Genomic DNA, 12,384 nt, shown 5'->3' on the forward strand with positions numbered 1-12,384 from the left:
ATGATTCATATTTTCACACGGACAAGTTGATTAAATACACCAAGCAAACTCGTTAAAAACAGTTTGTTTTTTTTATTCTAAATAACCTAACATTTAACAGTGAGGCGGCGTCGATGCGCTTTTTCAACGCGACCATTTTTCATTTGGAAAGCCGTCCCGGTTACATGGTGTAGGGAACGCTAAATATACGCGGAGCATTCACTTTAAACAAACCTACCTTAGCTAGTAATTATCTTGTAGAAACAACAAAATAACTGCTTTTTCCTGCCTAGTGCTATTATTCGTGGTTGTCGCTGAGAGCCGCGAAGAATTTATATTCCGCAGTGCGACTCATAAATTTGAGTGAGCGTCCTCGGAGCTGTTAGTTTGTTCTACGTTCGTAACAATTTATGATGTACTCTTTAAGATTTCAAAATTATTAAGTACAGAAAGTAATCAACGCCTGAAGTGGTTTCACGTAAGTAGGTTGTACGAGCAAAGTGCGGAGTAAATAACAAACTTAATGAATACACACAGTTGAAACATGTCGGCCGTTACCATCGCAAAAATCTAATAGGTAGTCACCAAATATGGTAACCTAAACAGTTTAGAAAAAAAAATCACTTACGCCCGATACAGACAGTCACTTATCTAGTCAAATACGAACGATGAACTACGATTTTTTTTCAGTTGATACTTTTGGTAGGTATTCGTAACACGCGAAAAGGATAAATAATTATTTTATATTTCATGGTGGTAATTATTAGTGATCGGTAACCACGTTTTAATTTCATGGCGGTGTGGTCGAGTTATAGTAAAGTAAAATAGCTAACAATTTTGAAGCAGACGGTCAATTAAGGTTAATAAAAGTTATTAACTTTAATTAATTTTTTTAACTCTACGAGTACCTATGTAATTTGTATAGTTTCAGGCCTTTTTTTTAATCTCTACATATGTAAAGGCAAATTAAGATCCTAGAGATAGTTATGACTAGTATTAAGAGTATAAGTGATTTGGCATATCTTGAGCTGTAAACTTATACTTGTATTTAATTAAAGAATAAAGAATAATTTGAACAGAAATTTACGTTACCTCAACAACGCTGCCATGAAATTAAAACGTTGTTACTGATCACTAGTTGATAGATTATCGTAGACTTTAGAATTTTGAGGAACGCGGAGACTCCGGGAGCTGAAGCCGATACTGCGATGCGGTTCAAAACAAAATTTATACTCGCAGATGACTTACCAGTTCGTCCGTCGTCCTTGTCCACGATATCCAAAGCGGTTTAGTAACTGTAGCGGGCGGAGCGGAGCGATATTTATATATTAACTTGTAAAAATATTAATCTTATAACAGCACGAAGAAATCCGTACGCGATGCTTTTATGCGGCAATTAATTTTTAATAGTGAAGTCTGTCAGTAAGTCAGTATGTCAACGTCATGTCTAGGTGGCCAGCAGTCACCGTAGAGTATTTAATTTAAAATAGGTCGAAAGGGAATTTGGCGCAGTAGCGCCACCATGCTCCCGGCCTTGAAATGCGGAGAATTTCAAAAATGAAATGATATGATGCGGTAAATGAATTTATACATATATATAAGGAAGAGGAAGGAACAGATTATTGCGAAGGCAGCGGATAAAGTTTTACAATAGGGCGTTTAAATAGCCCACCAGCGGTTTTAACAGTAGCGACCCGAACTACACCATCTAGTCCAGGATGTGTGGCAGTAATAATGCCAAGCGGCCAATGTAAGGGCGGTATGTCATCATCACCCATCAGAACCACAGTGCCTTGGACAACCGGACGGTCTGGAGTACACCACTTGTTCCGAACTTGCAGTGTGTGCAAATACTCCAAACGCCATTTCTTCCAATAGGAATGCACAATCGATTCCAGCAATCTTTTCCGATTGTTGAGGTTACGACACTCGGTAGACAGGTCAGTCGCGGGTAAGTATTGGAGCGGTGTCGACATCAAGAAATGAGCGGGAGTTAATACTTCGGGATGCGGATCCGAAGATAAAACACTGAGCGGACGAGTGTTAAGTATACATTCAATTTGAACGAGCACGGTTGACAGTTCTTCATATGTCAGAATCTGTGATCCAATGACACGGTACAAATGCGTTTTTACACTCTTAATATTTGATTCCCATATACCACCGAAATGAGGCGCACGAGGGGGAATCATTTTCCATTCAATGCGGTGATTACTACATTCGCGGTTAAGTTTACATTTGGAATCAGACGTGCGGAAAAGATTATACATCTCATCCAGTTAAGATTTGGCACCGACGAAGTTTGTTCCGTTGTCTGAGTAAAGACAAGAGACGGGACCACGTCGAGATATGAATCGTTTGAACGCTGCTAGGAAGGCGTCAGACGTTAAACCAGAGACTAGCTCGATATGCACTGCCTTTGTAACTAGGCACACAAACAAGCATATGTACGCCTTTTGTGCGTGTTGACCACGACGGCGACAAAGCGTGATGCGAAGGGGGCCAGCATAATCAACCCCAGTGTGCACAAAGGCTTTGGCTTCTTGTATGCGGCAAGATGGGAGGTCAGCCATCTTCGGTACAGGATGTGTTGGCTTGACCCGGAAACATGAGTTACATTTATGTACTCTGTTTCTAATAACTGTGCGTCCATCTAATATCCAGAAACGCTGGCGAATGATTGCCATTAATGGACTTGTACTTGTGTGACAATTGACAACATGGAAGTGGTCAATGATTAAGTTCACCATGTGATCGCGTTTGGGTAGCACAACTGGATGCTTTACTTCAAACGGCAAATCAGCATTCGAGAGACGACCTCCAATCCGCAAAACATTTTTGTCGTCAATAAATGCAGACAACTTTACAAGTTTGCGCGATGGTAAAAGGTTCTTTTTAATTTGAGCTATATCTTCACTAAAGTGAACTCTCTGTATAGCGAGTATTAAAGCGGTTTCAGCGGTCTCAAGATTTTTAATTGTTTCAGTTGGGTTTAATTTCTTTATAAACCTAAGTATATATACAACGATTTGTAGCAATTTATTCCAGGAAGAAATGCGTTGTGCCAAATCATACAGTACAGCGACATGCGACTCTTGCTGCACTATAGTGGTCAATGCAACAGTTTTGTGCTCTGACAATTGATCGATTGCTGAGCATTGAAATGGTTTAATAGGCCATTTGTTCGGCGCCTCCTTCAGCCATGAAGGCCCATTCCACCACAATGTATGCGAAATTAACTGCGATGGTGTCAACCCACGAGATAAGCAGTCGCTTGGGTTTTCAACTCCTGCAATATGGTAGAAGTTTTCTGGTGACACATTTTCTTGACATTGCGCAACACGATTGCTGACAAATATCGACCATCGATGAGGCGATGATTTGATCCAGTTGAGAGCAATCATAGAATCAGAGAAAGCAAAAATGTCTTTAATTGCGATACGAGCAAGGTATGTGTTCTGTACGATTTTGATCAATTTACTCATCAGCACAGCAGCACAAAGCTCTAAACGAGCAAGCGTCGTAATTTTAGCGGGAGAGACCTTAGATTTAGAGCATAGTAACCTCACAGTTGAGTTACCAGCTGAATCTGTAACATGCAAGTAGATGACACAGCCATATCCATTAAGACTGGCATCACTAAATCCAATTATTTGACAATCACTAGAGTCAGCGAAAACGCCAACATGGCGCGGAATCTTTAATGTTGATAACAGTGGAAATTCTTGTACCAACATAGAGTAACACTTAATTATGTGTTCTGGGGGAGTTGCATCCCAATCAACTTTACTGAGCCAAAGTTCTTTGATAAGCAACTTTGCGTACAATACGACAGGTGCTACTAAACCAAGCACATCAAACAAGCGAGCTACGGTAGAGAGTATAATTCGCTTGGTACACTTCCCTCCAGCGGGCGGGGACGTAGTCAAGAAGAAAGTATCATTGGAGGGTTCCCAAGATAAACCCAGTACCTTAGCGACGCTCTGTTTGTCATTAAATTCGACACAAGCGCGGTGTGAGTCAGGAAGACTTTCTAAAAGCGCGGGCGAGTTGCTGGACCACTTGACTAAGTCAAATGCGCCAGCTTTGAAGAGAGATATTAACTCCTGCGACAAGCGCATAGCGATTTCATCATTAATACACGAATGCACTAAATCATCCATGTACAATTGGGAACTAGCGACAGTTGCAGCTTCAGGGAACTGATGCTCTTCATCCAAGCAAAGCTGCTTGACAGTGCGCATAGCCATAAATGGACTTGACTTGAGCCCAAACGGAACACGCGTAAACTGAAAGGTGCGAATTTGCTCATTTTCATTGAAGCGAAACAAAATTTTCACGTATTTATAATCGTGAGGCGGCAAACATATTTGCATATACATTTGACGAATATCTGACGTCATTGCCACTGGAAACAGGCGAAAATTCAAAAGCAGAGTAAACAAATCTGCTTGAAGATTTGGACCAGTATGTAAAATGTCGTTCAGCGACTGACCAGAATGACTTTTGGCACTAGCATCCAGGACAATTCTAACACGTGACGTTGCTTTGTCAGGTCGAATTACAGCGTGGTGGGGGATGTAGTAGCCGTCATCTGTGACGTCAGATTCAGGAACCTCGACGAGATAATTATTTTTCATATAATCGTCGGTAACTTTGTTGTAGTCTTCACGCAGCGAAGGTATTTGCTTAAATTTCTTTTCTAGGAAAAGCAAGCGGCGATGAGCCACAGCTCGGGAGTTTCCTAGCTCAGAAGAATCTTTGCAGAAGGGTAAGGCAACTGTGTAACGACCGTCATCTTGGCGGGAAACGGATTTTACGTACAAGCTTTCACACTCCGTCTCCTCAGGACTGAGGAAGCGTTTGTATGGGATCTCTTCCAATTCCCAAAATTTATTTAAGCTCGACTCAAGGTCATTGCGAATCAAACCGGCGAAAGAATTATAAATATGGTCATCCTTCTGAAGATAGTCACCCTTCTGAGGATAGTCACCCATAAATACATAACCGAATGTGGTTTGCACTGCGGGGGGTGCGCACGAGCCAGACTCTATCATGTTCCCCAAGTATATGTACGGGAAGATCTGAACTCCTAACAGAAGATCAACATTGCCTGGTATGTTCCAGGTCAAGTCTGCGAATGGTAAGTTCGCCAAATGTGCTAAATCGCATTTATTAGTTTCGATTACAAACTCTGGAAGCGGACCAGTTATACAAGATACCACTAACGCGTGTATGTAGTATTTGTAATTTGGATATATGCGCGATTCAATGTTTAAGTAGACATAACCGTGTATCTTGTCTTTCGTTAAACACACACCGTTAATATAGGAATTATAAAGCGGTATCACAGGCAAGTTAAGCGCCTTGCAGCAATCTAACGTTATTAAATTGTTTTGAGAGCCATTGTCAATCATACAGCGAATTATTGACCTACCATCACTATTATAAGGCTTGGCGTAGATATGACCAGTTGCTAATAATATAGCAGATTGAGGATTTGACGTCGGTAGCGAAACGGTAGCATTTGTAGGCGGAATTATCTTACACATATTGGATGACATCGACATGTCGGGCTGTGTCTGCATATTAATTGTAGAATTTACTTGCGGTGTGCATGCACAGTTCGAGCATACATTTGAGACACTTGAGCCTTGCGGAGAGGGAACAGCGGACGCAGCAGGCGCCGACGCAGCGTTGCTGACATTAGCAAACAACTGTGTTGAGTTGACATTTGCGGAAGCAGTCTTGCTCGCTTCGAAATGTAAAAGCGTATGATGACGCTTCTGACATACGTTGCAAGTGTGGCGCGATTTGCAGTTAAGAATCGTGTGCGAAGTGCTAAGACAGTTAACACAACCATGTTTACTTTTAATAAATTCAAATCTCGCTTGCGGGGATATCATATTTTTAAATTTCATACAAGAGTACAGGTGTGAATGATCCTTTTTATTGCACAATACACAAGCTTGTTCATTTGTCGCGGAGTTTGAAGCAGTATCGCTGCTGGCTACAAATGCCTTATACGTAGTTTTAGCGGGTTGAGCTGGTGTATTGACAATTGATTTGCTGGCTGTACCACCATTAGACCTTTCTAAAATTTTCACTTGGTCTTGTACGAAAGAGATGAAAGAATCATATTTTGGAATTTCTTCATCGCGGATAGTCATTTCGTAATTCTGTAAAACCTGTGAGTCCGTTTTCCTCAAGGCGCAACTTAAAAATATAAAATCGGTCAAATCAGGGATATCTAACTGCTTAAGTGCAGAGATAGACGCGGAGTACTTCTCAATGAAGTTGTTAAGACTGCTGGAATTATTTGTGCATGGCTTGAGATCGAGTATATTGTTCAAGTAATAAGTACCCAAAGCGCGTTTGTCTTGATACTTTTTGACAAGACTGTTCCAAATTATGGAGTAAGTTTCACCATTAGGCACTATGCCAGCAGTTAACTTTAAAGCGTTATTTGTTAATTTGCTAACGAGGTATTGCACACGTTGCGCGTCAGACAACTGGTTATTGTCATGAATGTTAGCCTTAAACATTTCATAAAATATGGGCCAATTTTCCGTCCGGCCATCGAAAGACGGCAGTTCGATAGGTGGAAGCTTAATACCCCTGAACGAGGAACCGTCGCTGCGACTCGCGGAAGCGGTTGTATTTATTTGCGGTGATGACATTTTAATAATATTATTGCGAGCGCGTTTAATTGGCGAATACATATCCTCGAACGAATCTAGGGCTGCATAATCAGGTTCGGAGCCAGGAATGAGAAACATCGTATATTTGTTAATATCGTCGAGAATTGTTTCGAAATTAACGCGTAATTCTTCGATTGATTCACTATCCGCCATAAACTTCTCATTGTTTCTCGATTCGAAACTTGAAATATTTTTTGAGGCATCATAGATACGCGAAACACGTTCAAAGATTTTCTCTTCCTTACTCTTCAAAATTTTTATTTTATTTTCCAACTCTGATTTAGACATGTTGGAATATAAATGCGGAAATTATAAAAATAAATGCGGAAAATGTAAATGTCAAATATAAAACAAAATACAAACGAAATGGCGGAAAATATAATAAATAAAATATGGATCAATACGCGGCTCGAAAAGGACCAAAAATGATAGATTATCGTAGACTTTAGAATTTTGAGGAACGCGGAGACTCCGGGAGCTGAAGCCGATACTGCGATGCGGTTCAAAACAAAATTTATACTCGCAGATGACTTACCAGTTCGTCCGTCGTCCTTGTCCACGATATCCAAAGCGGTTTAGTAACTGTAGCGGGCGGAGCGGAGCGATATTTATATATTAACTTGTAAAAATATTAATCTTATAACAGCACGAAGAAATCCGTACGCGATGCTTTTATGCGGCAATTAATTTTTAATAGTGAAGTCTGTCAGTAAGTCAGTATGTCAACGTCATGTCTAGGTGGCTAGCAGTCACCGTAGAGTATTTAATTTAAAATAGGTCGAAAGGGAATTTGGCGCAGTAGCGCCACCACTAGTAATTAAAATTAATTGAGTACACTGATTACTGATAAGACGGGGCTTCCTTTTGTGTCATGGGTCAGCATTGACTATCGATTTTTTAGTTCAATAATAATTAACTCGTATGATTTAGTGCGTTCATAATAAACATTTCTCCTAAAGTTACAAACTCTTCTTAAGGTCATGCTTAATCCAACGTACTTCTTAAGCTAAAAAAATAACCTCTTGTAAGTAGCTCAAACCCGAAAAATATCATAATATACCTATATTTCAAAAATACCTATAGATCAAGTTCATCATCATCATCATCTCAGCCATAAGACGTCCACTGCTGAACATAGGCCTCCCCCTTGATCAAGATCCCCTATAGATCAAGTTACCACCCGGTATTCACATAAGTAATCCCAGCACATTATACATACAGTACTAATAATTAAGTGAGATTAAACTACGTACTCGTAGTTCATTTATGACCAATGACTACTAGTAATTGTGGATTATTAAATATGTCAGTGGCAGATGGTAGTAATTGTCTAATTAATATACAATTTTAAACAGTCAAGTTGCGCAATAATTATGCAAAAAATAAAAAAACAGCATATTGTAACTGACCACTTAAATATCCTGATATATTACGGGTTCCATTTTACGGGTTTAAACAAATACACAAACCGTTTATTCTTATGTACTTTATCTATCTATCTATAGTATCTATCCATCTAGTTATGTATATCTATCTATTTTTATAATATAAACGTGAAAGACCTGACTGACTGACTGACTTAAATCAACGCACAGCCCAAACCGCTGGGACTAGAAAGTCCAAATTTGGCAACTAGATTCCTTATAAGGTCTAGGGGTCCACTAAGAAAGGATTTTTCAAAATTCGTCCCCTGAGGGGGTAAAAAGGGGATGAAAGTTTGTATGGGGTTCAAGTTTTGTTTTAAGCTAGGAATTTGAAACTTCGTAAAAAGATATATTATTGAAATATAAGAAAACTAATTTCAGCGTTTTTGAAAATTCATCCCCTAAGGTGGTGGAAAAGGGGTTGAAAGGTTGTATGGATATCACATTATTTTTCGAGTACGGGACTTGAATCTTTGTATTTAGGGAAATTATTAGATGACAGGAAAAGTAATTTCAGCGTTTTGTAAAATTCATCCCCTAGCATGATTTAAAAGGGGTCGAAACTTTAAATCCATTACAAATGCTTTGAAACTTCTTAGAAAGGCGTAATAGCTGATTACAAAAAAAAGTAATTGCAACGTTTTTGGAAATTCAACTCGTGAGGGGTTTAAAAAGGGGATGAAAGGATGTCTTGGGGTACAAATTTTATTTTAAGGGAGGAACTTGAAACTTTGCAAAAATGTATTAAATTAAAATACAAGAAAACTAATTTCAGTGTTTTTGAAAAATCATCCCCTAACGTGGTGAAAAAGGAGTTGAAAGTTTGTATGAATATCAAACATTTTTTTTTCAAGCTTTCAAGCTAAGAACTTCAAACTTGGTAAAAGGGCATTAAATTAGAAGTTTGTATTATAAAGTTTGCATCGATGAAAATTATAGGTACTCAAGATGTAAAATGTTCAAGATAAGAGTCCACGCGGACGAAGTCGCGGGCAACAGCTAGTTCAATTTATATAACTTATATCTGTATTCGACTTCGTTTCCCAATGCCAATTATGTAACTCTAACTTCAATTACTGTATGTTAGTACCTATACTAATTTGTGACATGTTTCAAAACTTCTCCTTCATAGTTAGGTAACGAATTCCCACACATTCGCGGAATAATACCTACTCTTACGTGTCGCACAATGGTGCTAAAAAAAACTTGTTTCGTTAGAGCTGTTCATTAAGAGGGCGTCGCTGGCTAGAGTCTGCTTGACCTAATTACTGCTCCAGTGTCACAGTGATGAGATTTTTGTGTAATGTACCTATTTATCTACTAGCTCGTGCCATCCGGGGACAGATGTTATTTTCACATTTTACTATGTACAGCAATTTAAAAAAAGGCCACATAGATCTGTAAATAATAACATAATTTCATATTTGTAATTTAGATAATTATTTAAAGTGGTACTGTACCCTCCCCCTTATATATATATAAATAAATATCCCCTTAATAAATACTCCTAAAATTTGGCCTCGTAATCGTCTAGTTATTAACAGTTAGGAGTTAGGACCCCTCGAAGTGAACCGCGGAAACCTAGATCCTTTAATGAGTAATGCTTATTTTGGTCTCTGTTTTATTTTATTATTACCTAGTTCATAAAATAGAGATTTTATTACTGAGAATATTTTTTATTATGTTATTAAAGAAAAATTTTCAGGAATATTTTATTAAGTTATTGTCGCAGCATATTCAACGTGTTCTAAGGTAAAGTATAAATGGTATTGCTAAAAATATTAGAATGGTATGGTAATGCAGTATATAAAATATTAAGAAAGTTATAGGTATATTCTTGATAAAATGAGTTTAAAAATTTTGTTGGTAAAAACCTGCCACACCTATTAAGCCTCCGGGATAACATATAAGTAGCATTCCTGGGATAAGCCCGTTTACACCCTAACTTTTCAAGATTATAATTAACTACCAGCTTCTTGCGAAGATGCTACTCATACGCTCGATGCAGGATTGGAGGCTCTTAGTCCAGTCAACAAGGTTAGTCGGAACACCTACCCTAACTTGTTAGCCAGACGGGCTTTTACCAACACTTCGGAACTTATGCGTATCTAGATGACTATGAAGAGAAGTGCCAAATATTCATCAGTCATCAAAATTAATCTTTTTTACATTCAAAAGCTAAGGGATATTAATCCCATTTCCATTCCCCAAACTAAAATATAAGCTGTATTTCTGGTCTCTTAGTAGTATAAACGAAGTACTAAATTTATTATGAAACTGAAAACGAACTATGAATATCAAAATGAGTATTATTTCACTCAAAGTATCCTTTGGTTTACTCTTGCCTGCCAAAGGTCCCCTAAAACAGCTATCCTTTGATATTCCATCTCAGGATAGACTGCATTTCCTAGCAACTCAATTTGATATTTTAGAATTTGTTTTATAAATACCTTGGAAACCTGATTATGTTACTCAGTACTTCATCTCTACTCCAGACGACCAGAATTTTAATAGATAAAATTAGAATAAAATGGAGAATACCCTTTTACCCAGATAAATTATAAGTTCACTAGCAGAAATAGTTAACTCCACATAAATTTTATAATGAAGAAACCATATTCGAAGGTTTTAAACGAGGAAAAATATCAACCGTTTCAATCTTAGACCCTAAATCTCTAAAGAACCCTAATTCCCTAGTAATAGTGTGCAATTCTACCCTATTAACCCTATCCTCTGTCCCTACTTTAGTATAACCAAAGCACAGTTCGTACTTACCATCGACCCTGGTACTTTGGAATATACACAAGTGTGTCCCTATTAGATACAAGCTAAGCATTCGGCGAGTGACTCCGAGATTGCAACCTATCAACTCGAGTTATTGCCCCCCTCCAAGGCGTTTTGCACAAAGGCAGGGAAGCAACATGGATAGGACAGGTCCCTATTGTGTATATGATTGGTATAAATAAATATATTTAAAATACAAAGCCTTCGAATACTGTAGATTTCAAGCAAGCCCAGGTTACCCCGGATGACGCGCACGTGACGTCCTTGCTATTTATCTAACAGCTGGACATCGAAAAGCTAGGGAGGGAGACGTTTTAAGTCTGCTATGTTGATAAAAAGCAGACCCCAAGACAACCCTCATCTTGGAACAAGAAAAACCTCCTCCCATCCGCTGTTTGTCATCGTTAGGTTAGCAGATGAAAGGCTAGACTAAACTGTATGTCTAGGCACTGATTTGGTTTTGAATCAAATGAGAAAATAAAAATTAGGAGTTTTCAGATTTAGGACAAGTAAACACTTTCCAAACAACTACATTTCTATTGAAAATCTCCTATAGAAAACTATTAATAAAATGGGCACACTCTAACCAAAGATGCCTAAATTTCAACAAAACGGAAACATATTTCCGCCATGCCAAAACAAAGACACAATTCCAAGTGCTACTCTATGAGATTTGGGACTTGCGTCTTAATCTCGATAAAGCCCAGCGACTCAGAAAAAATTGGACAGAGTATCCCCACCCCTCACCAATAATCTCCGCGTATTATACAAAAACCAAAGTCAGTTGTCGGTCCGGACGCTAGTAAAAGACTAACTCGCGTCCTTCCCCATCATCCTTTTATACTATTACCCATGTCGTCACTGAAGACAACCCATTGTTCTCGGACATTCCATCTGTCGTCAGTGAAGACAAAATTGACCTTGGCGAGTGCAACCCATTGTCCTCAGACATTCCATTTGTCGTCAGTGAAGACAAAATTGACCTTGGCGAGTGCAACCCATTGTCCTCAGACATTCCATTTGTCGTCAGTGAAGACAAACCATCGTCCCATATTATACCCACTTACTTTACCGAAACATAAGTCTTACATACTTTACTTAAAGCTTATTTTTGGTTGGATAATTTAATAAAGCCGTTTAATGCCGATTCTTGACATGCTTCGCATGTAGTCCCTATGCCTTATACTTTAAGATTTACTCTTGATTAACCATGATGATCTTAATCTGGGCCAAAGAATATAATACTCACTAGGAGAAGAACGATAACTCCATACAAAAAAATGTCCCCAAACGTTTATACGTTTATACTAGTAGCGCCTTGGTTGTGTACCAAACACTAAAGTTGACAACCGGTTTAGCCTGGCGGGTATTGGTAGGTATATAGTAATTCTGTTGATAAACATATTTGTTATCTTCATATCACGAAATATATGAAAGGTGCAAATAAACCCTTGTTTGTGGTATGTATTTCAATTGATTTAAATAAAAGGCATGTT

The sequence above is a fragment of the Cydia fagiglandana genome, chromosome 12, assembly GCF_963556715.1.
Source record: "Cydia fagiglandana chromosome 12, ilCydFagi1.1, whole genome shotgun sequence".
Lineage (NCBI taxonomy): Eukaryota > Metazoa > Arthropoda > Insecta > Lepidoptera > Tortricidae > Cydia > Cydia fagiglandana.